Genomic DNA, 27,504 nt, shown 5'->3' with positions numbered 1-27,504 from the left:
GATATTCAGAGGGAACCTCCTGTCTTTCAGTTTGTGCCTGTTGCCTCTGGTCCTGTCACTGTGCACCTCTGAAAAGAGCCTGGCTCCATCTTCTTTGAACCTTTCTTTTTCTTTCCTTTTATTCTGAATTCAGAAATGAAAGTTTCATTTGACTTGGAACTAGTATTTTTTAACTTACTTTTCAACATTACTGAACCCAAAGTGATATAATCAGTTGATGTATTGCAATGAACAGGGCCTCAACCATAGGCTTTACTAGCTTACACCCTGGTGTGTAAGACGTGGACCTAGATTATTTTTTGTCTCATCTTTCAGCTTTGGAAGTGAATCAAATTATTTAATTATTCAAACAGCATCACACTCAGACTCTTTCCAACACCACTGCCACCTTTGCTTTTCCTTTTCTTTCATAACTCAGATACCGCCAAAGTGTTTTACTTCTGCATGTTGGATGCAACTGTTCCTTTTATTCATGATTTTCACACATAGACCTCTTGATGAGCCTAGTTGGTTTTGTATCATCTCCTCATCTGAACTCCTTACTTCTCACTACTTTCATCCCAGTAATGTCAGTCTTATGAAAAAGATACTGTCACACTCAAAGCTATCATAATTAAAATGTTCAAATCAGGAAGGGACATTAAAAACACTTTTCAAAGTAACATGGAGGAGTTCACATCTCACCAGGGGAGATGGTGCATCGTTCTCATTTTATTTGCAGCAAGAAAACATCCATTACCAATCCCCGTCCCCCTCAAAAAAAAAAGTAGATAAAAGAATAGAAATATTTCAGAGCAATAAATATTAAACAAGAAACTATAAAGTTATTTTTATGCTGCCAAGAAACTTCGCTATGTTTTCTTTTCTCAGCAGGTAGGCTACGGTATTGTATTTACTTAAAAACGTTTTGTCAGTGGGGGGGCTACAGGGTTGGCCTCTGTGAGAAGAGGCCAGGGGCTGTCCCATGCTAGACGCAGTTCGTTCCAGATGACTCCAGCAGATCCACCATGGGACATAGTTGAGCCCTTCAGCCAAGATGGTGGTGCCTCCTGCAAAATGTTTTTAAGAAAGACAAAAAAATACCACGCAACAGCTGTGAGAGAGAGGAAAGACAAACAAATTTGAAACAATCCTGCAGACACCACGGTCAGAGAAGAAGCATGGGGAGGAGGTGCTCCAGGTGCTGGAGCAGAATTTCCCTTGCAGTCCATGCAGAAGGCTATGATGAAGCAGGTCGTCCCCATGCAGCCCATGGAGAGGACTGTGTTGGAGCATATACCCCACACTGCAAACTGTGGAGGACTCCACACCAGGGAAGATGGAAATGCCCTGAAGGAAGCTGCAGTCCATGGAGAACCTATGCCAGAGCAGGCTCCTGGCATGGACCATGCCCATGGAGAGGAGCCCATGCAGGAGCAGGTTTTCTGGCAGGACATGTGACCCTGTGGGGCAGGGGGAAGCAGTCTATTTCTGAACAATTGTACCTCATGGTAAGGACCTATGCTGGAGCAGCTCTTGAACTGCAGCCCATGAGAAGGTTGCCTGTTGGAGAAGTTTGTGAAGGACTGACTCCCATGGGAGTAATCCCACGCTGGAGCAGGGGAAGAGTGTGAAGAGGAAGGAGCAGCAGAGACAAACTGTTTTGACTGCAACCGCCATCCCCTATCCCCTTTGCACCACTTGAGGGGTGGGAGGAGGTAGAGGAGCTGGGAATCCAGGAGTGAAACTGAGCCTGGGAGAAAGGGGATGGGGACAGGGGAAAGTGTTTTTATTTTTGCCATCATACTCTATTTTAAATTAACAATATATTATATTGTTCTTTCCCAAGTTGAGTCTGTTTTGTCCATGATGACAATTGGTAAGTGATCTCCCTGTCCTTATCTTGACCCACAAGCTTTTCCATCGTATTTTTCTCTCCCTGTCCTGTTACGGAGGGGGACTGAGACAGCAACTAGTTGGAGGTCTGGCAGCCAACCAAGGTCAAATACACCATAGCTACCAACGTACTTATGTGAAAAATTAGTTCTTTCCCTAGGTTACTCTGCTTCTACAGTTGAGGTCAGTGATGAGACTTCAAGTTTTGTGAAGAGAAGGGATTGATGAAGTTTTTGTCTCTGCCACACGTTATTTGAATTTAATTTTCATCCAAAGTAGCTCAGAGATGATGTAAACTTGTATTGAAAATTATGTGTATTTTATCATGGTATTAACAGTGGGGGAGGAGCTGTATAGGTAATTGACTGCTGAGCTAGTGAAGTTTCTTCTTGTTTTCTTCTCATTGTTCTTTTTTTTTGTTGTTTGCGTTCCCCCCAACCCATGAACTGTTTTTTAATACAATATTTTCACAAACGGATTTTACTACATATATTATGATATGATATGATATGGTATGTTATATCATTAATCCATAGTCATACAATTGATAAGCATTTTAAGCTTAATTAGGGTTGAATATTTAATGTGCTTATATCCAGATGTGAAATGTGAGCCTAATGCAGATACAAATAAAAATACAGGGAAATTCCATCTTTGTGTTTCAATGTTATGACTTCAGCTACCTTCCAGTTAGCTATTTAATTGTGCCCTAAGTATTGCACAACACAGTAACTGCAGGAATGAATAGTGATATCAGAGCATGGCTATGGTATTAGTTCTTAATTTAGTTTATATGGAAGACATTTATGTGGGCACAGTGAATATGAAAGTTGTACCTGTTGTAACAATCAGTGGGAATATATGAATACTCTTGTAGAAAATTAAGTCTGTAATGGGTTCAGAGGAGGGCCACGAAGATGATCAGAGCGCTGGAGCACCTGTTGGAATGGGTCCAGAAGAGGGCCATGAAGATGGTCAGAGGGCTGGAGCACCTATCCTATGAGGACAGTCTGAGAGAGTTGAGGTTGTTCAGCCTGGAGAAGAGAAGGCTCATGGGAGACATTATAGCGACCTTCCAGTACCTAAAGGGGGCCTCCAGAAAAGATGGAGAGGGACTCTTTATGAGGGAGCGTAGCGATAGAACGAGGGGTAATCATAGAATAGAATCATAGAATTGTTGAGGTTGGAAGGGACCTTTAAGATCATCGAGTCCAACCTTTAATGGTTCCAAACTGAAAGAGGGGAGATTTAGATTAGATGTTAGGAAGAAATTCTTTACTGTGAGGGTGGTGAGACAGTGGAACAGATTGCCCAGAGAAGTTGCAGATGCCCACGCCCTGGAAGTATTGAAGGCCAGGTTGGATGGTGCTTTAATCAGCCTAATCTAGTGGGAGATGTCCCTTCCCATGGCAGGTTGGTTGGAACAAGGTGATCTTTAAAGTCCCTTCGAACCCAAACCATTCTACGATTCTATGACTCAAGCCCCAGAGAAGTTAGAACAGACAGTATAATTAATGTTAGAAGTTTCTGCACAGTTATTTAAATTAGATCTTGTCTCAAATATATCTTATTGCAAACACGAATGCTCTACCTATTTTCTGACTAAAACCAAAATAATCTGATGTCTGTTAGAAACAAGAAGAATTTTTTTACAGGAATTGATACATTCGCCCCCTGGATTTACATGTAAACAATTATAATTAAACAAAGAAGAAGGAAGGGAGGAAGGGAGGGAGAGAGGGAGGGAGGGAGGAAGGAAGGAAGGAAGGAAGGAAGGAAGGAAGGAAGGAAGGAAGGAAGGAAGGAAGGAAGGAAGGAAGGAAGGAAGGAAGGAAGGGAGGGAGGGAGGGAGGGAGGGAGGGAGGGAGGGAGGAAGGAAGGAAGGAAGGAAGGGAGGGAGGGAGGGAGGGAGGGAGGGAGGAAGGGAGGAAGGAAGGAAGGAAGGAAGGAAGGAAGGAAGGAAGGAAGGAAGGAAGGAAGGAAGGAAGGAAGGAAGGAAGGAAGGAAGGAAGGAAGGAAGGAAGGAAGGAAGGAAGGAAGGAAGGAAGCTATTTTTTTGAAACATTTATTTAAAGAGGTTTAGGCTACATTTAAACTTAATTTGGAAACTTTCTCAAGTTCAGAATGGAATTTCAAAAGACAGACAAAATCCTATTCCACTGCTGTAAAAGGATTTAGGGGCATGCACTTGGAGTGTGTTAAAAATTAAATTGAATTCCCCTAAAAGAGAAGACTGATCTATATTTCCTGTCTTCTAAGTAAATAACCACATCATGTGTTCAGATGAGTTATCTGATATTCAAAACTGAAAACAAAATGAAGACACGTCAAATTATTTTACAAATAAAGATGTTTCCCAGTTGACCTTATGCCTTTACCTATTGGAAATATAAAATAACTGATAATCCTTATGTACCACTTAGTATAGCACAGGCCCCTAATAGCGTGGTTTGATAATCGGGTATTCAGTTTGGGGAAAAGTGTTATTTCATTTTTAATTTACAACAGATTTTTTTACATCTATATAATATATTTATCTCATTTTTTTCTTTGTTTAAAGTTATGACATTATCTTAAAACAAATAAACAAAAAATTAGAACAAAAATAGAAATCCTGGCCATAAACTGTATAGTATTAATGTGAAAAAAAAAAAATCATTGCAATTTTCAGAATATATTGCATATACAGTAAGAAAAAAAAAATTCTAAATGTGGTCAACTGTCTGGAGCTTATGGCAGAATTTTACCTTATGCTGCGGTGGGCAGATCAAACAGAAAGACCTTAAATTTGTGTAGCCAATCAATACAACTAACAGGATCTTAGATCAAGTACTAAAATACAATTCTTTTTGATGACAGTAATGTAATATTTGCATATGTGGCAGTACAGTACAGGATATCAGAGTGATCAATTCTGCATAGCGGATTCTGACGCAGTGTGACTAGTGTTTGTTGTAGCCTTAAGTAGCCTTATGAAGCCTTACTTCAAAGACAGCTCTGTCTGTGCTATCAGTTGTGAGAAGCTTCATGTAATTACTGTTACACAATACTTTTATCACCAATTAATCATTAATGTGTGCAGCCCTGGGTCCTCTAGTATTATATCGTTACTGTATTTTTCAAGGCATCTGCGATCTTACACTGTCAGTGGCTACCAGTAAGAAAGACGCCTGCAGCAAACTAAAAGTTAGTCATGAATTCGGTATAAATAAGGGGGCTGTTATCAATTTGATAAGGTTAAGATAAAGACAGTTTAATAAGTAAAGCAAAAGCTACATGTGCAAGCAAAGCAAAATAAGGAATTCATTCACTGCTTCACATTATTAGGAAGGTCTTCAGCTACTTCCAGGAAAGCAAGGCTCCATCATATGTAATGGTTATTTGGGAAAACAAATACCATCACTCTGAACTCCATGGCTCCTTCCTCCTTCTTGCCCCAGCTTTTATTGCTGAGCACACTGTCAGATAGTATAGAATATCCCTTTGGTCAGTTTGAATATTGGGTCCCGGCTGTGTCCCCTCCCAACTTCTTGTGCACCCCCAGCCTACTTGCTGGCAGGGCAGCGCGGGAAGAAGAAAAGTCCTTGACACTACATAAGCACTACTCAGCAACACCTAAAACATGGGTGCGTTACCAGCACTTTGGTCATAAATCTGAAGCATAGCACCATACCAGCTATTCTAAAGAAAACTAACTCTATCCAAGCCAAAACCAGTAAAATCTGGTATAATTTCAGATTTCAAAGTATTAACTACCATGTCATTGAACTTCTAACACTGTGAAGGAAAATCAGAAATATTTTTTCTAAAAGATAAATTTCTCAGCTTTAATTAAAAGTAACATTAAACTGATGATTTCACAGATATGAATTTTAAATAAATGAGATATAAACTCTAGGAAAAAAATAATTAGAATCATTACTCCAAAATACTCATTTGAAAATAATTGTCATGTTTCTTGTGTGAATATTTTTTTTTCTTTTTCTTGCCCAAAGTATGGTACATTATTTGTTTTCCTTAATTTTCTCTATTTCTGCCATTCATCTTAGCAATGGAAAAGAAAAAGGACTTGCAAAAGTGACAGAGTACAGGACATTTCCAGTGTATTTCACTTCGGACTTTTAATAGAATTGTATACAGCCTTTCTATCATCTTTATCTGTTGGTTTTATGAGAGCTCAAGATGATCTTTCTGGTAAAAATACATTTGTCTCCATTTTTTTTGCAAGATTGACTAATCTTCTATGTAAATTTACATATAAATAACATCTATAAAATACTACTAGATTAGGATTCTTTATGTACTCACAGCAATACCAGTATTTTACACTGAGTTATTCATTGACTGAATTAATATGCATAGGATAAATACATGTTATAAGGGAAAAAGTAGGACACAGCTAGGATCTCTGAATACCAGGTTGCAATTTAATAGGAATATTTTCTCTCCCTTATGCCAAAAAAAAAAAATAATTCTCTGTGGTAGAATCAAATGTTATTGAAAGTTTTGTGAGAAAATTCTTAAAAATTATATTTAAGCACTGGAAGAGATCACGTTGCAGATCCTTGACTACTTTGCATACAACTTCGTTTAATCCCGAGTTTGGTACCTCTCCTCCAAACCTTTACTGTCTTGCCATAGATACTGAACAGAATGCTGCACTCTCCATCATGACACATGACCATGATGGTTTCCATGACAGAGGTTCTCTGTAATGTAGCCCACTTTATTTATTTATTTACCTATTTATGTTGTGATTTTGCAGTTTTGGACAACTCTGATCAAAGCTGCAGTCAGAACAAAAATTACCTTATTTGTGAAATAACCTTCCCAGTGCTCCCTGGAAGGGAGGAAACCTGGGGCATACGGTGACAAGAGCTTGGGCCCTCTCTGTGCTATAATGAACACTTCTTTGGGTTTTGGAAATTTTAGAAATATTTTTAAGGATGTACAAGGTTTAATCTGTTTCAGAAAGTACTCAGGGTATGACATGCATTGCCGATCATACTTGAGCTGCAATACCTGACATTGAAGGTATATGTGGATAAGACCTCCTATGCTAATACTGGAAAAATGGAAAGTGACAAAATAAAAGCATTGGACTTGAGTCCATTGAGTGTCCTGGAGTGACTTAAGTATTGAGACTATCAGGTTCATCTAATTTTTCTGCTTCATAAGAGATCCTGGAATTAAACTAATATGCACACAGTACAGATGACTAGTATAAACCAGGACTTCTAGAGAAACAAACAGCAGCAAACACTATAGATGCCTTTCCTGCCTGTTTTGTCTATGCCTTAACCAGCCAGGCTGTTGCTGCTACCAACAGAGAACATAACGTGTACTAATGGGTGATGTTACAATAGAAAAAACAATTGCTGTCTGCACTTACAGATAATGTCGGGGAAATTAATCAACATTTTAGATTTTTCACCATCTTGTCCTGTGCAAGATTTTCCCTGTTCTCTTTTCATGAAGGAGTGTCTCTAGTCCATTTTTCTTGATGAATACTAGTTTTTAGAAAATGATGAACTGACAACCAAAACATAAAAAGATGACACATTAGTTGGAAAACAGAGGCAAAATAGCTTTATATTTGTGAAATATCATTTTGCCATTTTTTCTGCATAAATAATAATAAAAAAGTAGATTTTCATAGATCTTATAATAATTACTTCACACATCTCAAAGCCAGACTTAAAAGTTCTCACTGTCATTACCATTTGCCTCAGAGTAAATTGGGGGTGGGGGGTGTTTTGTTTTGTTTTGTTTTGTTTTTTAGTTAGAAACTAGTTCCCTGGCACAAGCTAGCTAGTTGACAAGACAGACAGCTACTCTAGTATGAGGTACCACTGCATTCAATTATTAAGATCTGACAGTGAGTAAACAGAAGCAAGAACCATTTATAAACAGCCCCTAGAGCTTCCTAGGAAGAACACGTCTTCATTCATATTAAAATAGTTAAATGATATTTTGCAAAAGATATAAGGATGATGGATTCCTTCATTTCAAGGCCTTACTAGCAAAAAGGGCAAATGAAAGAGAAAAACCTGGTAAAGATGTTCCCCAGAAGTATTTATAAGTAGAAATTGGCAAATGTGAACTACTTCAAATTTGCTTTCAGCATTCAATTGCTACTAAAACTTCCTGATCATGTATGAACTATTTAAAGTGAAGTGAGTTTAAGAACCTGGGCTTTAGTTTTCATGTTGTTCAGATTTTTTCCAACTCCTACATAAATGTCCTTCAATTACAGGAAAAGATCTTAACCATTACCTTCTTCCATCAAAGATTAAGTATCTTGCACTTTCGGAAGGCCAGGAGACTGGAGAATTCTCAGAGGCTCAATTCCTCTAGTGTCATAAACAATATAGATTCTTTTATACCGCTTGTAAGCCTAAAAAACTATAAAGTTTCAAACCAGTTTCAATTTAGTCTGAAGGTGAATTTTCCACTTAAACTCCGCAGTTAATCTAAGAAGCTAAAATGCTCCAATATTTTTGACCAATTTTATACAATGTAGAAATCTGAAACTGACTTTAAAAATGAAGGTCTTCTGTGAACAGTAGATATGAAGGCAGGCAAGAAACCACAGCAGTTTAAGACAGATTGTCAATTCTATGCTTATCTAAAAGTCAGTACAAAATCACTCACAGCTCAACGTCTCGATTTTTTTCAAGTCCCAGGCTAAGGAACTTTGTCTTGTGTTGTCAACATGAAACCAGCGTGTGACTTTTTAAACTAACTAACTAAATAAATAAATAATCAAGTTGTTGCTAAATTGGAGTCAAGGTAAGGTAGGTAAATCCATTGCTGCTTTTTCTGCACAAATGTAAATTCTGTCCAGGGAGGACTGAGCTTCCAAGTCGTTATTACAAATGCATAGCTATGGAGATTTTTTCTGTGGATTCACCAGGTTGCATAAACAATAAAGTATTCTGCCTTAAGACCAGCTCTATTTAATTCTACTCTTTTCTGTCAGCAGAAGAATTCCTGAAATTAGAGATCTAAAAGTTTGTATGAGGCATAGGATCTGTCTAACTCAAACTTCCAATTTTCACTTCTTGTACCAAGTGAGTTGGATTTTTATTTTTTTTCTAAAATAAGAACTTAAATTGGTTTTATAGACAATGTGTTGAATACCCAATTATTGACCTGAAGAACCTAACTCAAGGCAGTTGAAAATACAAAATGTCCCAGTCTCATGGAAGTTCCAGAAAATTGTCTACTTCTTGACACTGATTTTAGAGAGAATTTCAGCATTTAAGAAGAATTAATTTAATAGCAAAATTAGAATTAGTAAAACAAAAGCAGAGGAAGACTCAATATGGAAGTTTCATTCTCAGCCAGTATGAGATTGCTATATATCACAATTTGAGGAAATTCTTTGTAGAGTGCCAAAGATAAAAAGTGCAAATAAAATGCATCTTCAGAATATATTTTCAGTATTTTTAAAGCTGATTTTGCAAATACATTTCCAAAATTATTTAAATGTCATGTGTCCACTGCTACAAGTAGCTTAACCAAACTTACAGTAAAAAGAACTCATGAAGTACAGCAGTGAATATATGTTTAATGTGCCAAGCAAATACTACACCACTGATGACTTTGAATAAGCAAAATGAGATATTCCTGAAGATTAATGAAAGAAGCAGGCAAACAGGACCCAATCATCATGAAAAACAGGAAAACTCCAATCTGTAATAAGTCTGAAGACCAAGGAAAGGAGACTTCTTTAATTTTTTTCTTTCCAAATTCAATATATGATCAAGCATTCTTTAGAAGTATGCTGACTTGGGAACAGAGTTTCATTAGAATATATGTATCCCTCAACACCCAAACATTCCTTGGAAGCATTTTGTGTCTGTAGAGTTTGGATTTCAATGACCACTTTGAAAAGCCAGTTTTCAGTTTAGATCATATACCTCAACTTAGTTTCCAGACGTGTATTCACAATAATTCTAAATTTCCTAAGAAATTTTTAAACTCTTAAGAGCTTAAAAAAACAAACAAAACACAAAAAAACCTCTTAGAACTTGGCTTTTCTTTCCCTCACCCTAAATACCCACATTTGTTGTAGAAAATACACTTGAACTCCAAGGATTATAACTCACACTGTTGTATTTTTGTATTGTAAATGCAGTATTTTTTGTGTAAATTGTTTTAATCTTTTATTTTGTTAGAATAAATTTTTGGAGATAAAGAGGTAGACAAATTCAAAATCATATAATAAGCATATATCTAAGGATTCTTCCTGCATACTTTGGCTTTAAACATCAAAGATACTGAGTTCTCATAATTCATGTGTTAGTGTCCAACACTGTCTGACCACATCCTTTAAATAACCAATAGGAGGAGAGTTTAATCTTTAATCCCAAATTTACTTTTTTTTTTAAGATTTTTGATGTTACACAAGATCTTGATATAGCAGACTGATGCAGCAATGTAGTGCAGTCACAATACAAGCACAATGTAGCATCCAGCTGGATCCAACATACAGCTGTATCACAATATAAACATGATTCTCAACAGCAGTTTCTGTATGGTCACCATCAAAATATTGGGTGTTCTCTGTTGCAAAAAAGGAATATGAGGGTTGAAGGCAACTCAAGCTCATTTCTCTTTTCAAAGATCATTTTGTTTTGTTTTTTTTTTAATTTTTATACTTTTTTTTAGGCTGATCCATGTGTATACTGGCCCTTGCTGGTCTGGCAGCTCAGGAAGACATGTATGCTGTTTTGATTTATTCAGGGAAAACAAACAGTTGTTCCAGTCAACTGGTACAGCCAGGTAATCTGCTCAACTGATGCAGTTGTTCGTCTAAAACAAAGGACACTTTCTAGTCCCTTTTTGGTAAGATAAGTTCATCTTTCTTTGCAACAGTCAATCACTCCTCAAGCTATTCCTTGAGCTCCTTCAATACATTGTCCTTACCCATCTTCTCTGGGCCTTCTTCCATTATAGGGGTTTGTTGATTTGTCACAGGATGTCAATGCAAGATTTCAATCTTGTGAGCTAAATTCATCTACATTAAATCCTTCACCCAATATTCTGTGTGTTCAGAATTCATAAAAAGTCCTAAACTCAGAAAACTGTGTTTTGTGTAATTGTAATACTTAAACATTTGTCGAAGGTCTGAAACTAGCCATCCTTATCCAGGTTGAGAAAATTTTATTTTTCTCAGTCAGATCAAGAAATCTCAGCAAAACACTGTTTGACTCTGAGGAACATAGCTATGTCATTCAGTTGTACGAAGAAAGGGTGATCCCTAAATGACATAGCTATAGAACAACACTATTTAAGGCACTTTTAAGTTTCTGCCTCATAGTTTTATTTGTGTAGCCTGCTTAGTTAAGAATAATGATAAATGATATTATATACTACTTTTTTTTTTTTTAGCAGAGATTTCCCACTTTTCACTACATTAAGAACAATTTACTAATGTTTTTGTAATTCTCTCAATGTTGAAGTAATTTCATAGACAAAGTGGTTTCATGAACTACAGGAGGAATTAACAACATTTTTGTCTGGTTAAAGGTCCTTTAACTTTACATACATATACTTGGGAGTTTCTGTGACAGTAATTCACGTTGAATGTTTTCTGCAAAATAAGATATGTTTGTGCCCCTCTCTATACTTCACCCCCATGGTTTTCTATAAGATTGTCCAGCATCACTTGAAGAAAGGAGGAAATGGTTTCTTTATTATGTGATGTTTTCAAAAAACAGTTTCTTAATCAATTTTATTTAATTAATGCTCTTTATGACTCATATGTTAAAGGACAAAAATCCTTGACGTTAATCACTTAATCTGGTGATCACTTAGTCTGGTGAGAAGGGTAAGAAAAAAACCACCCAACCTTAAATAATAATTCTATGAGCAGTCAAAGCTTCATAAAGAAGATTTCACAGAAATGCCTTACAGCATGTTTCTCTGGTTTTGAAATTTAGCTAAAGACTGACTTCACAGTTGAATTTTTGACGTTTGAAAGAGACAATCTTATTAATGATGAAAGAAAAAAGTGGATGAAAATAGTGAGAAACAGACAAACTTTCTAAACTAAGGAGTTCACTGCTGTACTAAAATTGTTAATATAAATAAGTCATCAAGGATCTTGGTAATTTTTTAATAAAATATAAATAAAATTATGGTGTCAAAACTTTCATAAATAATTTCATTAATAAATATTACCGTTTCTGAAACAGCGAGAGAGATTCATGATTTAATTGGAGGCAGTCTGTTTTAGGAACTCTCTGCAAGCCTGGAGTGTGTACCGATTGTGGTATATTGTTATAGCTACGAGCAAATTACGGTTTCAAAAGTATATTTATCTCAAAATGGAATTTTTTGAAAATTGTTGTTAAAATAAACAGTTTTAAAATGGTAGTTGACATCACTTTTTACTGTAGCATTTTCTACTTGTTCTTGATGAACAAAGGATGGAATTTACTCTTTTTGTGTTTGTGCCTCAGTCTCCTCTTGTGGACTGCCCTAGATCTAAGGCCTTAGGCCTCTTAAACTAGTATCATAAAAGTTATGTTTCAACTAGGTGTATTTCCATAGAATCAACACTTCTTCATTAGTCTAAATCTTAGCTGAGACCTAATGAGAAAACTCTAAAGCTATATACCCTCTTTAATATATTCACAGGTCTTGTTTACTTTAATCTGAATCACAGAGCATTCAAATGAAGGACTAGGAATACGAATGAGATTTTAGATTTTGCTATTGGATTTCCATTCTGGTAATTAAACCAGGTTAATGATATGATTCATATCTTACATTCTCATAAAATAAACAGCTGAAGGATTTTTCCCAAAAGTACTCCTCTCTCTATATAAGAAACCCACCCATAAATAAGGAAAATCACATTCCCCAAAGAAAAAGTAAATTCAAGGCAAAACATGAGGTTAATAGTCAAACTCCATATATAATTTTAACTATAATAACTGCAAAGATAATAGTATTTGAAATTAAAATGTGGCAGAAACCCATCCAGCTGCACTCTATGTACCTATTTGCTAGAGGCAAGTATATTCATAGCAGTTGCTCATGCAAGTTTACTCTGAATCAGATGATCAACATATGTGGGCCTCACAGCAACAGCTTTTGTGCTGCTAATCCAAATGTGGAAGATTTACCTTCCTAAAGCAGAACAGCAAAAAATTACTCTCCACATATGAGACAGGACAGATTGTCAGGATATTTAAAATATTTTTTGCAGGAACTAGAGGCTATTATTTCTCTTTTAAACTTTAGCTTTGAAGAGTTCAAATTGCTAGATAATATCCTGACTTCCTAATCCCTGAGAAGCATCAGTGACCTTCAAGCAACAGACTTTTTTTTAGTGTACATATGTATGAAAATATATGCATGTAGATATAAAGTGATAGTCAATATGCATAGAAGTGATATTGCTTGGAATTTTACTGGACATTTTACTTTGATGCATTTTAACTGAAGGCTTTTACTTGAATTGTATGTGAAATACATAAATTATTCTTATAGAACTCTGAACAACTTTATCTGGATTTTAGCCAAAATGCACATGTCAAGCAAACACACACACACAAACACTGGTCTCTATATAAAATGATCTAGCTGAAAGTTAATCATACATGAAAAATATTCATTTCCCAAATTGAGATAATTTGTACAAAATGTACTTGAGTTCACATGAAATGTGGAATCTCCCTCTGTAGAAGTATTCAGAAACTATCTACACACAGTTTAGCTAGAAAGATGTTCTTGAAACCATAAACACAACATATTTTGAGGTTTCAGTGACATGGTAAGTAGTTCTGTAAATGTAATGAGTTCCTAATTAGATTATTTTACTTACACCTTATCTTTTTGTCTTAACTAATTAGAAATGCTACTTTGCAGATTACTTTATAAATACATGCTAGAGCTATTGATAGAGTAAAGTACCTATTTATTTATTTATCTGTTATGCTAAGCACTTCCCAAAATCACACCCAAAAAAAGATCCAATACACAGATTGGAATAATTTAGTAAAAAGGGTTTGTTATTCTGCATTGTGCAGTGACAGAGAAAATGGAAGGATAGAATTATTGAATGACTGCCTCATAAAAAGTACTGATTTCTGGCAAAGCAATCTCTCATTCACATATAACTTTCCATTTGGTACTTTTCTTTTTAAGCTGGTGATTGATTTCTCCATGTTTTCAAATGTATTTTTAGGGTACTATCATAGTTTGTAGTTATCTCTGATGAGTATTTAAGTGATGCTAGTGAGAATTTTTAGTACAGCCTACTCTTAAGTTTCCTGATGCTTCTTATTACAGGATTTCATTTTCAGCTGCTTATAACTGAACTAATTTTCCTATCTCTCTCCCCTACCATAAAGCATTCTGAAATTTTTTTAGCCAAAATGGTCCAGAGACATTATCTTTATGATACATACGTATAAATTAAACTGTAGAAAACAGATTCACATTGTTTAGAATCTCCTATTTTGTAAAGCTTGCAACCATGACTTGAAACTTTTCAAGATTACTTGTGAGGAGTTGTCATTTACAGTTCCTGTGAAAGGTATTTTGATTGTTGACATATCCTTGGCTATTAATTAGGCAGTGCTGGCTAGCCTCTTAGAACTTCTACAGACAAGGTGGACTGTCAATGCATCACCCTGCTGGGTAACCCAGCAGATTCTCTTCTACAGTTGTAATGGCCCAGAACGGATTTTCATTGAAGCTGTTCTTTCTGTCTGTTGAAAGCTGCTGCATCATGAGCTACAGGGATTGATGAAAAAACTTTCTGATGAGATAAAGGTCTCTTTTGTCTCTAGTAGGGCTCATAGACTACAGGGGGTGAAAGTGGCCATTTAGAAGTTTGGAATAGTAAGAAGAAGAGAGGAATAAGGATTCCAGGAAACAAAAGGTTTGAGGAAGCAAAGAAAAAACAAAACGAAACCAAAACAAAATAAAAACACAATCAGTGAGGGTAGGATATAAAGTGTAAGAGTGTGTGTGTGTGTGCACGCGTGTGTGTGTGTAGGCCAAAAGAGAATAGAGTTCAGATGGTCAAAATGATGAACTTGGCCCTCAGTAAAATAAAAGGTTGTTGAAGTCACAACATAAAGTAGTCTGATGACTAGGAAAACCAGATCCTCATCTATGATAGAACTGTACTGAACTTGGTATTTTCTGGTTTCTTGGATCAGAGAATCATCATCAAATTGAGGAATACCAAGGAGAATTATGAATGAAAATGCTAAAACAGCTAGGGGGTATCTTTGTCTGGCCACTGCTAAAGTTATCACAAAGTCACTGTTAGTCAGAGCAGCAGCACCTAAAATAAAATTGTCAGAAAGTGCTAGCAGCATTTTCAAAGTCTGTTAAAAACAGCCAACTGACACTTCCTAAAGCTTTGACTGAAATCAAAATGTTTCCCTAGTAGCTTATGTATGTTATAAAACATGACCATACAGGAAATTCAAGGAACATGTAAAGTCATTTATCAGTGGCTTCTTCACTGGAAAAAAATAAGAAGAGGAAAGAATAAAATAATGAACTGTAAATGAAATATATAACATTTCAAGGTTAGCAGAAGAGCCATTATTTTTCTAATACACGTGTAAATTAAATTTCAACTGATGTAGAAATTTCTACTGATGATTTAGTGCTATCTATAAAAGAGCCAGCAAAATACTTGTATTTTATTTGCGTATTTCTCTGGAAATCTGTAAGATAATGTAGAATGTAAGTTCCATCAGCTATTTTCTTAGTGTATTTCAAATTCAAATTTGAGGCAAGTTCTTTGATCTCGCGCTAACTAATGTTAAGAAACAGAATCAGTACAAGTGCTATGACACCCCCCCCGCACATTCTGTACTCAGTGGCTGAGGAACAGAATGAAAGAAACTGACTGATCAATGAAATCAATAACCGCACTGAGATAATGGAGACTCAGGTCTGACATGTTCTAGTGAAAAAAAGAGGGAAGAAACTTACACGGTTGATTAAACTTTTCCACTGCTACAGATTTCCAGGGGTGATTGGCTTAAATGAATTTGGTATCTGAAGAGTGCAATGTCTGAAATTAGTGAAACAGATAAGAAATATGTAGAAACTCATCAGAGGTGTATCACACACAAACATATACATATATATATATAAAGAAAAAGTGAGAACCCATGCCTCTAATATTTAGAGATCTGTGTCAGCTCACGTTATTGAGAACAATGCTTTTTCACCACACTTTCACTACTTCTTAGGGTCAGTCACAGAAAGTCTGAAAGAGGTTAGGCTTGATAGGAGCTGAATTTTAATAAATGCATTGATATTCTTCTGATGAAAACAATGTATTTAAATTTGTAAAAGTGCATTAGAAACCAAATAAGGAAAGTTTAGAGAGCACTGCAGGAGCATCAATATTTTAATCACATAAGTAAGGATAGCGAATTCTTGTAATTACTGTGCTGTCCTGTTATTTTAATCATTAAGTATATTGTTGAAATCTATTTGCCAATTTGAACAACTAAAGTAGGTGGAAAGGATGTAAAATAAAAAAAAAAAACAAAAAAGCTTTCCAGACAATCGTTATCAAGTTTTGTTTGATCTAAAATATTCAGATCACTTAACATTTATATGACTCTTTCATGATTTACTACTGCTTGCCTCATTATACTGTAAAATTGCACTGAGGTTTGAATTAAAATGTAACTGAAGGTGTCCTCCCACAGATCCTGAGGATCTCTCAGAAGTTTTGTCTAAGGTACCAGACTTTTTAAAGGTAATGCTCATAAGTAGTTAAAAGGTAGGTAGCTAATGGAATGAAGCATGAATGATTTCATTAAGTATAAGTTTTCTGTCTGTCACTTGCAAAGTTTACTATTCACGAACAACCTGTGGGTATTTAAAAGCTGTGCTTGGCAAGCTAAGATATTGAAAAATTAATTGTATGTATTCATAAATAATTTTGCCTGTAACGTTTTTGTTTTATATGCTTGATCAAAATATAGTACTCATGTAGTGCTACCCTTTGGGAATGGACAAGCACTTTGCCTCAACTGATTTGCTGAATTTCATAAAATGAAAATAGGTGACATTGAGAAGTGCCTTCTATTTCTTTGACATTGGGCTAATGTTTTCCTCACAATATTAGCTAACAGCATATTCACATCTGTCATGAGAAAAGGCAAATGGATTCTGAAATTAGGTATTATACTCTCATTCTACATCCCAGGGCATATACCATACCAGCAGTTTTCTGTTAAAATACCTTTTCTTTCCTGCAGCATTACACGGGACCAGTTTCTGACCACAGGTACATTTTAATAAGCACTAAGATACTTAATGCATGAAAACTTGCCTAAAAAGTTGTAGCTAAAATGAAATAGGATACAATAATAAATCTTTCCCATAATGGAAGCCTATATGATATTGTAATAAAGGAACAGTAGAATATCAGCTAGTTAGGAATACATAAAATCTTCAACATACATTAATCTTTTTTAATGAATACTAAAATAAGTAATTGGAAGATAAGTCACTGGAATCTTTCTTTTTTATTTACTAGAACTAAGCTTTGTATTAGTAAGTCTATCCTTAAAATAGAAAACAACAGAAGAGACATGAGTAATTTATTTAAAGATGTAAAAAATTGAATTATCTTCCCAAAACAACAAATGCAATACCTGTTATGTAACCTCTGCAGAGTAATTATTCAGCGCAACATCGTTCAAAAGCCTAAGAAAGATTTTGGCAGCCTTCATACTCTTTCTGTTCACACTCATATCTTCTCTTTTGGCATTGTAGTATTATTAATGCTTTTATTTCTTGTCACTACCCATATTGTTGCACCTTTGAGCAGTAATTTAATAAAAAACATAGATATTTGATATCCAACCTCTAAATTCAGGTTTTCTTAATTTATGCCAAACTGATGAAATCAAGTTTAAAAACTGTTTCTGAAAACTGAAAATGTCACCAACAGACATTTAAACAGAATTTGTAACAAATCAAGAAATAACTCAAACTGTTTCAAATAGTTGAAAGTTTATCAGTCTTTTGGCTTATGTAATATCAGAGACATTTGTTTGCATACTTAAATTTCCATGGAACTTGTCACAACTCTTCAGTAAGAAAATCGAAGTTCATTATTCTAAAAACTCACATAGAGTGATAGATATGTATTGATAAGGTTTTGATATATCTGAAATAAAATCAATTCTGCATTTTTCAAGACTGATTCCCATATGAGGCATTACAGCCTGCTTGAGCAGTATTCACTAGTTACTGAACTTTGACAGAACTAGACAGATTTTGACAGGTTTAGAGTTAAACTGGGTATTTTTAAACATTTTTTTTTTTTTAATTAAAAATAGAATATATCTGTCAACATCTTTCCTGGTTGTAGAGGGTTTTTTTCTTATTTCTTTCTCTCTTGCCTCACTCCCTTTCATAGTGAGTTTACTTAAATTTTCTCAAATGGAAGGCAAATTTGCAAAGAAATCTTCCTTGGTTTTTGCCCTGTAAAAATGGGAGTGAAGATAGTAGAATGCTGATCTGAAATGTTACTTGCCCATATGTCATGCAGCAATGTCATTTTTAATCTCTCTGCCATGTAGCCTGGACCTTAAAAATTCCATGAGTTGTACATCTGACTGTCATTTAGCTCTCCTAAATCATCTCAGGAACTTCGGAATCTATGCATTTACAAAGCTGAGGACAAGGATGCTTACTATATCACAATTAGAAGTTTAGGAAATTACAGGATAAATCTATATTGAAAATTAACTGTTCACTTCTGGGCCCTGGTTCTTTGCTCGTGTATGTTGGATAAACATTAGCTCATTCTTGGGTCTTTTGAGCTTCATCGAAAACAAAACTTAACAGAGAGTACAATAAAGGTGATATGGTTGATACTGTGATACCGCACAGTTTTCACTGCCCCTACCATCCAAAGGCTTTTAAATTATCTCACAGTGGTTTACATTGTCAGCAACTCTCACTGCATGTACCATATCAGCAGTTTCAAGTTAATTATGTATTAGCTTAGTGGGCTTCAAAACTGCCTTTACATTATTTCAGAGACTTTAAACAAGAAAAAGCAGAAAAAAGTAATTGCAGATTAGGGACACGAGGGCATCTGGTGGGGCCTAGTAATGTTGATATTATTTTTTTTTTTTTTTCTAATCTTGAACAAACTCAGGGCTCTTCTGAGTTTGGCAGAAGACAAGCCTAGAGTCTCTGACATGAATATGCTTTCTCAGAGCTAACCTTCACCACGGTGTCTATCATCCATTTTTCATTCTGTCTATTCTCAGAATTGACATTACTCAAATTCCCTTTAAAAAATGCATATCTAAACACCATTCTCTTAACACAGGCTCTTAATTAATTTTCTTGAAACTTTTCAATTTTAAAAATAATTAGAAATATTTAAAACCACTTAAAGAAATACAGAAAATCTTATTTAAATTGATAGCTAAGGAACATACAAAGATTTGTGGTTCAGGCATTCGTGCATTTGAATTGACATTTGATTCATTTGGTTGTGCATTGTATCATAGATTTACTATGGACTGAGACCCAGGTTTAATTAGGATATCTGGCTTCTTTGTAGGAGAATGTGTATTTTTCCTCCCCGAGTCATGGTTCAGACCACTCCAGCATTCCAGATTATATCTGGTACTTTGTTTATTTCCAGTCAAAGACAGTAAGGATTATGTCTATTTTTAATCACATGAAGAAGTCAAAGGAAGGATACCCTGAGATAACCCATTTTGAGTCTTGATCAGAGACATTATTGCTTAAAAGGTTGTTTGGAAAGGGGTTACTAGTCAAAGGACTGGGAAACAAATGTCCAAAGAATTTGACACCAAAAAAACATATACTGGGCATGCAGTATGTGATAAATCACCAAATACAGGAAAGTAGCAGGGAAACTGGGAGTAGAATAAATAGAAAAGCTGCATTTTAAAAGACAATCCATGATGAGAATATGGAAGAATAGATGGTAATCTATTTTCTGTCATTTTCTCTTTTTTTTTTTTCTTATCAGTGCAAGTGTGCACACAAGTGAAATGAGCTTAAACAGGTGCTAAAACTCAAACATTAATTCACTTAATAACTTAATACACTTAATGACATGATTATTATTCCATTCACTTACATGCAATGCACAATCTCAAGACTATACTTTAACTTTGTGTACCTTTTTAGTATGTTGTACTTCTTTTTTTTAAAAAAAGTCTACCTCCACTATACATGTGTGTTCATTTTACATCCAAAGTGGCTTTCATATACTTTCAGGAAAAAGGAAGACAATAAATCACTGAAAGATAACAATAGCATAGATGCAGACAACTGCAGGAAAATTTAGTTTGCTTTAACTGTCTTCTTTTCTTTTTAACTTTCTATATTTTTACTGCTGCTGCTTTTTATCCTTTTGTCACAACCAAATCAGTCTGACTCTCAGGAATCTTTTCTCTTGATAATACATGGTGACTTCAATGTCCACTGCTGCTGTGCAATTTCTATCCGTTTCACAGAATCACAGATTAATTTATGTTGGAAGGGACCTCTTGAGATCATCTAGTCCAACCATCCAAGTGGGGTCAGCTAGAGCAGGTTTCCCAGGACTGTGTCCACTCAGATTTTTAATATCTTCAATATTTGTGCAATTGTAATTCTGTCTGCCACTAACTCAGAATGCACTCATCTATCAAATGTGGAACAACCCATCTTTGCACAGAAATAATAACTATACAATGTAGTAGGAGAAGTTCAAAGTTCTGGAGTTTTTATAGTAGTTTAGCAGAAAAAAGCTTTCCAGCATGTAGGAATGAAGCCTATAATTTTGTTGTACTTTTTTTTTTTTTTTTAGGTTATTATTTCTTCTTGATGAAAACTATATGACAGCAAACATTTTTAAATGCTTCAGAAGGATTAAAGGCCTTTTACTATCCCTGAAACAGCAAAACCATAAAACCCCTAAATCCTGTCATTCTGTATTTTTTTTCCTTATCCAAAAATAAATGTTACCTTAGGAAATATTCAGTGGAACTTTTTGTACTCATAAACTGACTGACATTCCTTGTTCAAGCAGGGGAATAAATCTAACATTTAAACAGCAGGGCAAAATTTGGAGGACGGTCAGGGAAGCATGAACAAGGAAAAGCCTGTACTCTATCTAAAATTATATAATAACCAAAGGGGTAACATGCATCTAGTTACCAAGCAAAAAATCTTTCAGTATCTCCTGGAATAGAATTTACATCATTTAAAACTGGGACTGAAAATGAATGAAAGTATACACCTTTTTAGAATAGATATTATGCATTATTAACTGTAATAACATGAAACAAATATTTGCATATCTTACAATGATTTTGATTACTTAATGAACTGAAAAATAGATACGAGTCAAAATAACTGTTCAACCTGAATGCAATAAATACATTTCAATAGTGCTTACAAAAATACAAATCTTCCTAGAAATATGGCTAAATAATATGAAAAACAGCTCACAAATTAACATCTTTTTCTGGATTTATCTATATAGATAATTCACACATGCATTTATGGTAAACTTTCTTTCGTGAAATACATATATTCATTTGATGTTCAATAAATAATTACAATTAGTTTCCATATTGTCCAGAAATATTTTGTTAGCTGCTCTTAACATAGGATCTGAAAATTGTCCCTCCATACATTCTTAAACTTTTTCTGAAATATGTGTTCCTAGTTTAAGATCTATTTTAGGATAATATAAATAAATAAATAAATAAATAAATAAATAAATAAATAAATAAAAGTTCTGTTTAATTTACATTTGAGGCCAGTGTTTTTCCTGTCATCATATATTGCTGTGTTTTTGTCAACATTAGATTTCATTTGCCATGTGTCAGCCCAATTACAGAAATGAAGGTCTCATTGGATTTTCCATGCTGCTTATTCTGAATATTTCTTAACACCAAGCTTGATCACTGTATCTTCTTTTAAAATAGTTCCTATCAATCTCTCTGATCTATAAATCAGGTGATTTATTAGTCCCAGACTAGAAGACTTACCGATGATGATTTCTGGTGGAAATGTACTGAAAATATTTTAGCAGTTAAACATATTTCCTGCATCTTGCTTTACATTTTGTGTTCAGAGTGGATGTGCATTATTTCATATCACTCTACAGGCTGTGATAACTTTATCTTCTGATCCATCGAGTATCTGTATAAAATCTTAGGTAGTGATCACATCTGAGAATATTATAGAGAGTACAGAAAGTGATGTACTGAATAAGAGCGATTCTGGTCAAAAGATAAACTGAAGAGAAGATCTAGTATTTTGCAAACAGCTAATATAGCTCAAAGATGTGAATGCTGCTGTGATTGAACCACTAGCCCCAAGTGAACTCACATATTTTTGCTGATTATGAGACTGTTAGTGTAAATTCTGAAGGCAATAGGGTTAACATGATTATATGACATACTATATAATCAGAAATCCATTTGTGTCTATTTGTTGCATTAGTGATAATTATTAGAGATGCTACTGCCCTGAACAAGAACAGTCTACATAAAATGCTTCCATTTCTGTATATTGTTGTACACATGAATTTGTCTGAAAGATTCCCATGAATACTTCATATGAAACTGTAACATTTCACAGTCAAATTCAAACACACAGGCAAACTGCACAGTTTTTTAGTTACAGAACTGATATAAATTAATAAGAACAAAGAGGTCACAGCTATAGTTGTTATAAACCTTTTATTAATCTGATTAAATTTCTGTGTTGTTTTTTTTTTTTTATTTTAAATTATTATTAGTCTTTTTAGATTAAACATTCTGACTCTTTTTAATGATAACCTCAGAGAGTCCTCTAAGACCTGTAAAGGCAGAAAGGATAGGAAGTTTGAATTCTAAGGCTGTGCTGAAAATGGTTCAGACTATCTTGGGTTCATCAATGTTAAACTCCTATGTTGATTCAGAACTGTCTAAAGTAGCCACTGAGGGCACAATTATGTCACTCATCTAGTGTCATCTAGAGCTGCCACTCTTTTGTGTGGGTTTTCTGCAAATGCTAATTTGTATCCATTAACCCTGTGTAGATACCTTAGGTACCCTAGGTTATCCTAAATGACACAAAACAACTATGTAATAATCCTATTTTAAGATCTTCTCAGCTACATTTCACTCTGGCTTCTATTGGCTGCATTGATTAATTTTCCATTGGGTAAAATGGGAGTTGGGAGATCTAGCTGATATAAAGATTCTGTTGTGTAGACACTTCCATTTAGATGTCTTAATCTCAAACCAGATCTTACTGTGTATGTTTCTCCAATGAGAGGCAATATTTTATCCCTTTACACAAAATATAAGGCATAAATAACAGAAATTAATTTAATGCATTACACTGAAACCAAATTAAATTAATTGCAAAACAATGGAATAAAATTATTTCCTCTTTAGGTCTTCAGGTACAACAGAGCCAACCCTTAATCAAAAGTAGCTAAAGGAAGGAGGTGATATGCAAACCTATCTATAATAGTTCCAAAATAGAAATTCAGGACATGCCAATAATAGTGGCAGTCTTTATGAATTTTATGTACATAGAAGGAATGACTCATAGGACTAATCTCACAAAGCTGAGGGGGAACAAAAAGCATATGTGCTTTCTTATACTATGTAGCAGCTACTTGATAGTAGTTGATTAACCATTTTGTGGACGCAGTTAAAATAGTTTACTTCTGACATAATAGAAGACAATCCAAGGCATTCTTCTCTTTGAATTACCAATATTGACTCTGCTACTAGATGAATTAGAAACTATAGTTAACCTTGTTTTAAATAGACACATTTTCTAACTGAACAAAACCCTTCTTAGCACATTACCTGTAAGTTAGATATACTTTAGATCCTACAAAAGATATACTGAGAAATGTTCCTCCTTAGGAAGGAGGAACCTCCATTTTGAATTCCTTTAGTTTATTTTTAAGGATTTTGCATATTTTTTTCATGTATAATTTCTCCAAGGCCTTTCTTTAAAATGTTGATAAATAATGACACATGCGTGTCTCCATTTGGGCATGCTTGTAACAGCCTAAATGCCTATATATAACAGGCCTAAATAGAATTAAAAAAATAAATAAATAAAATCCTGTCACATCTACATTATATCTGTTTTGTGTTGTTAATTTACTGATGTTTGAACTTCTGTTCCAAGGTTTGCCTGAAGCTCTGTGTGCAGCTGAGGTTATAGATGTTTATCTGGAATGGCCATTACAGTAATTTCCTGGGTTAGTCTACCCCCTGCTCTTTTGATACTAGCACTACTTATTGTTCTTAACATTCTTTAGCATCTAGTATATTAAAAGAGAACTATTAAAAATATTTACCACTAGTATATCTTGATTTGTCTTTCTTCAGTGCTTAGGAATAAGTCATAACCATCTCAAAAGACTTGTTGGATTTTTCTCTATATCATTATTTTAAGTACAGTATCATTAATCTAGCTTGACATAATCATAACTAAAGCTGTTAAACCCATTAGAGGACTGTGAGTGCTTCTGTTTTCTTTTTATTCACTTTGACTGCTTTTTTCATCGATTAGGAGAGCGTTTAATTATTAGTGTTCTGTAAAATAATTTGCTCAGTGGTGGCAATATAGATTGCTTTTCTTATTATTTAACTTAATTTATTTAAGATATATTTCATTTCACAGTTTTTTCAATATCATAATGCTTAACATGTACATATGTAGCTGAAGTAGGAAGCAAATGCAAACACAAGTAAATACAGCATAGAAAAATAAAGCAAGCTAATGTTTATTCTGAATATAGGAACCTTTTCCCTTATTATGGATTGCTAACAGGCAATGCTAAACCCACTGTATTTTGTAGATACAGTATTCTGTTTTTACTGGGCTTGGATATAAGTAAATAACATGAAACATGCTAAAATCAGAAGAGAAAAGTGGTGACGCTTCTGGAGGTTTGTTGGTTTGTTTTCCCTGCATTATTGGTAAGATTTGTTTATTCTGCTGCTTTCTGACTGAAAGGTAAATAAAAAATAGTGTTGTTCATCTTGAGGCAAATTTCTAGGGCACAATACATGGTCCTGATACATATTCCTCAAGATACAGATTAAAATAATGCACTTGTTTTTATCTTGTCATCTCACCTGTATTAATCAGCATTGCCTCTGATTAGGGCTACTTGGACAGCACACAGAGCTACATTTTGATTCTGTGCTGATTTTGTGATCTTCCTTGCTGTTGTGGTATACATATGTTTGACGACTGAATGCTGTGCTCAGGGCTAGATCTCCATTCTTCATACAGATTGTGATATGTTGTGGGATGTCTACAGAATCTTTGCTGTTGCCCAACTACATACTTTTCAAGACTTGTTTCCTCAGTTTTGCAGTGGACAGTGAATCAAACATGGTTTTTGAGGTATTTCAGGATCTTGAACTTTACCTCAGTACTTCAAAGCACAAATTGACAAGACACTAGTAAATGGATTCAAAATTTGAGAGGGCTTGTATCTACTGTTTCAACTCAGTCCAGTTTCTACTGAACATTGTAAAACTACCTGAAGTGACTGGAAATATCAGATATAGGATGACATGTTGTATTCTTCCTACCAGATCTGTTCTGGATTCCTGCATTAATATGTAAATATATACAATGCATTATTATTTTAACTAGCAAAATTAAAAAAAAAAAAAGAGAAAAATTGTTTAAACAGAAACAACCATAAGAAGATAAAACACTAATTCATTACAGTGCACAGAAAGTAAAGCCTAAGAGTTCAATAAAGAGAAAAGGAGAGCAGTAAATAAGGTAGTTTCTTTGCAAAAAACCATTGTTGATTACCTATTTGCTTTAGTTACACGACCAATATCTCCTGTTTTGGAAATAAATGTGCCTTTTCTGCTTCAGCATTTGTGCAGCAGAAGAGTGACGTCCTGACATAAGAAGCTGTTTTAAAATTGTTTTCTCAAGTTTGATATTGAATGAAAAAAATACTATTTATTGTGAATAATTCTGAATATTATAACCAGTCTTGAATCACAAATTAGTAGTGGCTTCCAAATATCGCTTATAATATTTTTCGTATCATCTTAATTTAGCACTGCTTCCCTGGGAACTAAACAACAATGTCATGTACTCTGAGGAAAACAAACAAACAAAAAAAATTAACCCTTGTAAGCTCACCACTGCCACTGCACAATCTCAATGTGTAAAGTGTTCAGGTTTTACTAACTAAACTAAAACTTTAAGTATGCACTTTCTCTGAATAAAAACAAAAATTGCTGTCAGAATATCTTTAAAGATGTATGAATTAGTTTGGCTTGTAAAATTTCAGCTTCTCAAGAAATTTTGCTGCCTGATTACTCTGACTGGGAATGAATTACTATGAGAGGCAATTTTCTTCTATTTCCGGCAGTTTCAGCATTATTAGAACTAGTTAATTAAAAGCAATGGGGGCAAAGGAGGGAAGCACAAGGCTAAGTGCTACCTTTCCATAACAGCTGTCATCCACTGGAAGAATGGATTCTCAAGAATGCAGCTTGTGTAGGTGGTTCCATCAAAAACCAAAGCCTACAAATCTGGAAGTGATCAAGATGCTATGAAATTCTTTCCTGTCAGATTAAAATTATATACTAACTTTAGTAGTTGCAAAACATAGTGACAGTACGATGAGAATGACATGAAAATCCAGGAGACCCTTAGAAACAACCTAAATAAGAAATAATGAAATAATAATGAAATGAAATGAAAGTACTCCATCAGTGTTCCTTAGCATCATGCTATTACATTGAAAAAAATATTGGCCTGGGCTGGTTTTCTAGTTGACATAGTACTCAATGACATGTCTCTTGCATCTACTGCTTAGAAACTATTTGCACTTTCAAAACTTTTTTCATGACAAATGGATAAATACAAACCAATTCTTCAACATTATAAAAAATAATTATGCTTAAATGAAATCCAAAAGTTAAATATGACAATAGAGTTCATTCTTCAGATATTTTTTTTTCCTTTTTCTCGTAGATATATAAGATTATCATGCTTCCTGGTAAATCTTAGTTCACTTACTGAAGGAAAACCGTATTTGCCTTATTTATACAAATACTTCCTCTTATTTCACTGGAGATTCTCCATAAAATGAGAAAGATTTAGTGTGAAATACTACTTAATGAACTCATTTTGCATCTGGAAATCTGTGGATATAACTGGAAATGTGAATTTACTTTATGATGTGGTTTGATGTCTGAAAACACAGTTCTTGGGCAAGCTCACACCTCACCAAGCTCAGTAAGCCTTTGAGAAAATTTAATAAATTATTTTAATATGGCAAATAATTAAATGAATAATAAATAAAACTCTCTTCTGAAACTCATTGAAGAAAAAAAAATATATATCGTTTAGAAGAGAGAGTAAATGATGGCTATATGTTGTTTTCTCAACGTAGGAGCAAAATACCGTTTTCAGTAAAACCCTAAAATTGCACCTTCATTCTTTTTATATAAAATCTTGATGGGAAGATGAAAATATTTAGCTCCTTAAACCTTTTGAAATATATTAAATATATTCCATGATGCTTAATTGTGCCTACATTATAACCCTAGATTTCAAAAGATGAAATCA

This window comes from Larus michahellis, chromosome 1 (assembly GCF_964199755.1).
Source record: "Larus michahellis chromosome 1, bLarMic1.1, whole genome shotgun sequence".
In the NCBI taxonomy this organism is placed as follows: domain Eukaryota; kingdom Metazoa; phylum Chordata; class Aves; order Charadriiformes; family Laridae; genus Larus; species Larus michahellis.
This window is presented reverse-complemented; position numbering follows the sequence as displayed.